Here is a 6,891-nt window from a genome sequence, read left to right on the forward strand (position 1 = left end):
GTGAAACACATTTCGTCGATTGGCATAATTTTCGGTGAAACAATTGTATAAAAGTATTACTACGGCAAAAGATCATCCTTGGATAGAGTTTTTAAAATATCAGCACACAGTGCAGGAAGTCACGAAAAGGCATTTTGACCAGCTTTCCTTACATACTACAATCTCTCTATCATACTTCATAAGCTTATGCTATACTTATATGACATAATCTGAATCTTCGTACCAATTGTCTGAAGTCAATACGAAATCGGACAAATGATTCGATGTTAATATTGAATGTTGATGCTAACCAAAGTCTATGATTTGCTTCCGGAACATCGCTTTGCTTCGTTCAAACACAAGCTCCTCAACCTAATGACGATTATCACAGGGAGGTAGGAAAGTCAACATGAAAAGGGTAATGACAAAATCTCTAAAAATGCTTCCTAATTATTGTTTGTTGATAAGTTGGAAGGTTCTCTTAACTCATTAAACTTTTCACGTTAAACGTTGACAAAAATTAAGGCTAGATGTACTAATCTAATCTGATGTGTATTAGTAAAACTGACTTTGGTGCATTGAATTCATTCAAGGACCATCATTGATATTATATTTTGCTTTCCCCATAAATAAACTATTTGGAGAGAGATATTATAACATGTACGTAATTCTACTATATTTGTATGATTTATCATAGCTTGGACTCTTTAACTTGTACTCATCTTCAACGATGTAGCTGAAGCATTCGGCCACCACCATGTCTGCACAGCCTCCTCCAATCCCTCCATTTCGTCTTCGTCTTCGTCTTCCTTCTGTCCTTCTCTGTCTTCACATGCTAACATTCGACCTCTCCGATGCTTATTACTGCTATGGCACGGGCAACTTCACTGCCACTGGTGACTACGCCAAGAACCGCGAGCTTATCCTCTCTACTCTGCCCAGTGACATGGCTACGAATGGCGGGTTCTACTCGGGGAACGTCGGAAATGGCTCCAATATCGTTTACGTGCTCAGTTTCTGCAGAGGCGACTCTTCCAACGACACTTGCTTCAAGTGCATAAGCTCTGCTGCTGAAGAATTGATGGTCAAGTGTCCAAACCAGAAAGCTGCGTTCTCCTGGGGGACAGGAGATCCTCCATGCATCATCCGTTACTCTAATGCTCCGATTTATGGCGTGAAGCAGACGTTTCCGCCTCTTGAGCTTTATCGCGCCGGCGACATCCCGATGGATCAGGACCAGTTTGATCAGATATGGAGGAACTTGACAGAGGCGCTGGCGGCGAGGGCTTCGATGGGGACGTCGAAGCTCAAGTTTGCAGCAGGGAGCACGATATTGCCAAACCTCCAGACCGTGTACGCACTGTTACAGTGCAGCCCTGATTTGTCTCGTGTTGATTGCGATAGTTGCTTGGTGGAATGCATTAATGATTATCAAGAATGTTGCCACGGAAGACTAGGCGGGACAGTTGAGACGCCGAGCTGCATTTTCCGATGGGACTTGTACCCGTTTCTCGAGTCCAATCCCAGCAATCCGCCCCAACCGACTGCAGCTGCCAAGATCGACCCTCCTGCTCCTTCGCCTTCAAATGCCCAAGTCTCCAATGGTTGGTTCAATTTTACAGTCACTGGTGGTTTAAGATTCATCAATTACAATTCTCATTCAGAGTCAACGCCTGCCACGTATGGCAAAGTCTTGCCCAATATATGTGAAATTGCTGGGTTGCATGTATCAATGGCGATTAGCCGAGCCACAATTTTCGGACATCCGTGATACAAAAAGAATCGTTCGAATCTGAAATGTTAGCAATGATGGGCTTCAATTTCAAATTGGATGAAATGCGTTGCTTGTTGGCAGGTAATATGTCGAAATTGTGGCGCAGTGTCATTGCTGCGGTAGGTTCGACAGTTCTCTTGGTGGTGGTTATTGTCTCTGTGTGTTGCTTTATCAGGAGAAGAAGAAGTAATCCATTGGAGGTCTCATCTGGTCAGTGGATTTATCAGTTCTGTGTTCTGCATTAGAGGTGTTATTAGATGACTTTTGATCTCATGATGATTGCTCTGTATTTTCTTCAGCAAAAGACAAGGTCGAAACCGATCAAAGCATACAGTTCAGAATAAGCGAGATCAGGGCTGCTACAAATTTCTTTTCAGAAGCCAATAAGCTTGGAGAAGGGGGATTCGGAAAAGTGTATCAGGTAGCTGGAAAATTCATTCAATGTCTACTTGGGAATTACATCACTACCTGGAGATAAACATTGTTTCTTGCATATGAAAATTCGACTGTAGGGCAAGCTTGAAAACGGACAATACGTCGCTGTGAAGAGGCTTGAAGGGTGTTCTAATCAAGGTCAAGAACAGTTCAAGAATGAGGTCACTCTAATGGCAGGGCTTCAGCACAAAAATCTGATTAAGCTCCTTGGGTATTGCTTGGAAGAAGGGGAAAGACTTTTAATACTTGAATTCGCACCCAACGCAAGTCTTGATGAGTTCATTTCCGGTACAAACTTGGACGTTCGAATATCTCGCTTCCATTTAACTGATAAGTTGTTTGCTAAAAATATATCTCCATTGGAGAGATTTGTGCCTCAAACTATTCTGCAGTACTCTGTGTTACACGCAGAACAAATAAGAACCCCTAGGATCTCTATTTTGCAGATTCAGTCAAACGTACGATGTTAAGTTGGGAGAGGCGGTTGAGTATAATAAGAGGAATCGCTCGAGGACTTCTTTATCTGCACGAGGATTCACGCCTTAGGATCATACACCGTGATCTGAAGCCTGGCAATGTTCTGCTGGATGAGAGCATGAATCCTAAGATATCCGATTTTGGCACAGCCAGGCTATTCATTTTGGACCAAAGTAGAGAAATAACTGCACGAATCACAGGAACTTTGTAAGTTTTGAACAAACTTTTCTGAAGTTTCGTTGCCCGTTTCAACCTTTCTGGGAAAGTACACGATGAAAACATACACCAATCTCGGTTTCCCCGATTGATGATTCTTGGATCAATGTGTTTCATGTGTTGCAGTGGCTATATGGCTCCTGAATATGTAAAGCATGGAGAGATCTCCGTGAAGACCGATGTGTATAGCTTCGGCGTAGTGGTATTAGAGATCATCAGTGGCAAGAAGAATTCATACTTCAGCAGTTCAGGCAATTCGGAGCACCTACTGAGCTACGTGAGTATGAAATTGCAGAGTTCATCCAACAGTTTTAATTAGCTAAAATCTGCTATACTTCGCCAGACGTATGTGAAATTACAAAAAGCGCTTACTCGCCATCGTGACTGCACTGCAGGCATGGAAAAATTGGAGAAACGGAACTCCCTTTCGCTTTACAGATCCCATGTTGAATGGCAGTTCGAGTAAAGAACTGTTAAGATGTGTCCAAATCGCATTGTTATGTGTTCAAGAGAACAAAGCGAGACGGCCTACCATGGCTTCGGTGGTTTTAATGCTCGCGAGCCAGAGCGCAGCCATCCCAACACCGACACGGCCTGCATATTTGACAGATGTGAGTGGTAGAGAAATGTCCACTTCATCTGGTAATGGATCGGCACCGACATCAGTAAACGAAGCTTCGATGACGGATCCTCACCCTAGATGATATCAATGCCGAAGGATCGAAACGGGTTGAATTCAAACATTTGATTTATGCAGGTTGCTCTGAATTGTCGACTTACTGAATACTATTTTAGGATCACAGTTTGCATACTAACCAGGTAAACCTGCCCCTTCAATTCTGTTTGCCCCTACCTCGCTGAGTTCAAAAGTGCCGAGCCTAGTCCATGGATCCGTGAGTCAATCACATGAAATTGAGGCTTATTTGCAATGAATAACGTCGAGATAGAACTCTATATTCCATGCTTAGGCCGAGAAAGAAATGCACTGAATTGGCATCTAGAGTTTGTATTGCATATCACATGTTCGATGAATTGCGTGAGTGAAGTGTTAAAACTAGGTTCATGTAATTACTGTTTAGACTCTGGTTCCGTTCATGATTGTTGCGTTGATTCTTGAATTTGCGACTGAATGCCTGATTTTCCTTGATTTTATGGCATATGTTTGTGATTTCGGCGCCGGTCATGGACGAGTATGCGAGCCAGAGTTGTTGCTCTTTTTTCCGATGATGGCCAATGGTTAAAGTCTGGCCGTGTCAGTTCTATATCTCTGTTTCACGTTTGTATGTACATATGTGTTAAAATATGTCTCGAGTTTGAGGTCCAAGTGAAAATATGAATTTCAGAAATAGATAAAGTGAAGTTCTTCTTGATCATGGACTATCAGAAAGGAAGAAAAATAAAGGGGCATACATGCGTTGAAGTCAACCAAGAAAACTTCCTTTTATTTTTTTCGCGTTGGATTCCGGGTTGGAGATTTTGTTGTATTATCTTTAACAAAAACTTGGTGGACAAGTTTTGCCACCAAAGCAAATAAAATTAGAAAAAAAAAAGGAAATTCACATGAATTGAACTTCCAGTTGGATTCGAAAAACGGAAATAAGTATTTCCACTGGTATTGACCAGTAGTGGATACGCACAGAAGACTTCTTCTTGGGTCTTGCTTTACATGTATATAAAGCAAACAACGCCATGGCCGTAAAATTATTATTGAAGCGCTGTTTCATCGAGTGCTTGGCAAGAGGGGTTTATTTCATGGAATTACATCAAATATTCAAGCATCAAAACCGATTAAATCTTGTTGTAAGATTTCTATGTTAATTCCTTCATGAGATTGAGAAATTATTTCATTAGGAATTATGGGCTAAACACTGCGTGAATTCTTGGATGCAATTGGGGTTGGAAAATACTGAGAGTGTTTGAGTGACTCGAGTATGGTTTGTAATTTCCATTAAATCGCTTAATTTATAGTGGAATTTGTTGTTACTCTTCCCGTGAACGTACATATCTACGATCGAACCACGTACATCTGGTGTTCAATTTATTTTTCTTGTTCTGTCTATTCATTAATCAATCACTTGGTTCCGCACAATCGTATGTATGTGATTTGGCCGGAAATCATAGCCTTGCGACAATGGAAAATGATGGCCGAAAATGTGGCCGGGATAGGTGGTGGTTCGATGCTGGCCGTGATTGGTAGCGGCGAAGGTGAGTTAGTTGTGGTCATTGGTGGCATCGACAACAAGTGTTGTCAGTTGGAAGTGGAGGCCAAAGGCCGGGATAGATGATTGGCATGGCTAGTAAACTAGTCTCGAAGAAGGGCTCGAGGAAGAACAAGGCCGGAAAATAAATAACAAGAAAGTAAAAGAAAAGAAGCAGATTTTTAATTTTTTAGCTTATTTTTTTATTTTTTTAATATTTTTTAAATTTTAGCTTTTTTTATTGCTGATTGGATCCTCCGGCGAGCCACATAGATGTCATGTAAGATTTCCGTTGAAGCTCACTAGAGTTTATACTCAAATAACCATTATTGAAAAAATTGACACTTAAATGATAAAAAAAAAAGAATTGGCATCAAAGTGAACACCGTACATAAATATTGACACTTCAAATGTCATTTTGCCAAAGAAAAAAGAATCAATTTTCTACTTTTGGCGAGAGAAGCAACGTTAATATTTTAAAATATTTTAAGTTTAATTTGATTAGCATCAACTTAATGTTTTAAAATATTTTAAGTTTAATTCGATTAGCATCGGGAATGCTAGAGTTTTCGATCTATTTTTTTTTTTTCTGATCCTTATTTCTTCATAATGATCGCCTACATCTTCTTCCGACTCCACACCTTTAGTTCTATGGGTCGTGCGAGAGATTTAACCATGGACGAGGAAGTTATGAATTCAATATTGTCACAGTCGGACACCATTGACCTCTTTAATTATAGACACTAGGTGGGAGGGAATGCAGTCGTGGCATGCCAATAAAAATGGCGCCGTCTCCATCACGGTGTTGTCTTCACCGTAGAAAGAAGCAAAGAGAAATCAGGATGGCCCTTGTTATGTGATTTTTAGATGATTATTTTTTTCAAAAAATTATTGATCTTTGATAGTACCTTGATATTTTTTTTTTACTTAGTACGAATTTTTTAGTATTGACTATTTGGTTAAAAACAACGATTCTTTCATATTGAAAGAGTTGGGGTAGGTACTGAAGTCCACTAGCTGCATGGCTACAACAGCAGGAAATGACTAGGAAGTTTTGGCGGCTTTTCAGTTCTAATACTCATCGTTCGTACAGGAGAAGCCATGAGTCAAAAGTTAGATATTAAAACATAATTAATACACCGACGTTGTTAATATCTTTCAAAGCCACGTCATAATACACCATACGAACGATATGAGTCGAAAGTTAGATATTGAAACATAATTAATACACTTAATATCTTTCAAAGCCACATCGTGATACCCCATACAAACCATATGTGAATAGATAATTATTTATGAGCCTCAATTAAAGATTTATTATCAGGTACAAATTTGCTAGAACTCAAACTTGCTAAAATGGTTAATAGATATAAGTTTTTGGGTGAAAGTCGCGCTTGAGCATGCCATATGGCTCAATCTCGCGATCTTTACTAATTTTTTCAATACATATACAAACATATAATAATGCAACTTGTGTATTTGTAGAAGTATACTCATTCTTTTTAAAAATATATATACACACATAATTCTCACTAGGCCTATAGGCTCTTCCTTTGTAGCAATGACCTCAACATCATCACCGATTACCATTGAGTGGCCACCGGAAAGCAAGGTATCCTCGAAAGATGGCCAAACAATATTTCATTAACCCCCAATGAAATAAGTCTCGTGCCCAGTAGATGTATCAACATGGGTTAAAATTATAGACACTAGGTGGGAGGGAATGCAGTCGTGGCATGGCAATAAAAATGACGCCGTCTCCATCGATCACGGTGTTGTCTTCACCATAGAAAGAAGCAAAGAGAAATCAGG

General features: G+C 40.1%; 1 pseudogene; it reads left to right on the plus strand.

Annotated features, from left to right (window-relative positions):
* Positions 1-388: 388 nt before the first annotated feature.
* On the plus strand, positions 389-3,598 carry LOC115725951 (annotated as a pseudogene).
* The last annotated feature ends 3,293 nt before the right edge of the window (positions 3,599-6,891 follow it).

Source organism: Rhodamnia argentea, chromosome 3 (assembly GCF_020921035.1).
Source record: "Rhodamnia argentea isolate NSW1041297 chromosome 3, ASM2092103v1, whole genome shotgun sequence".
NCBI lineage: Eukaryota > Viridiplantae > Streptophyta > Magnoliopsida > Myrtales > Myrtaceae > Rhodamnia > Rhodamnia argentea.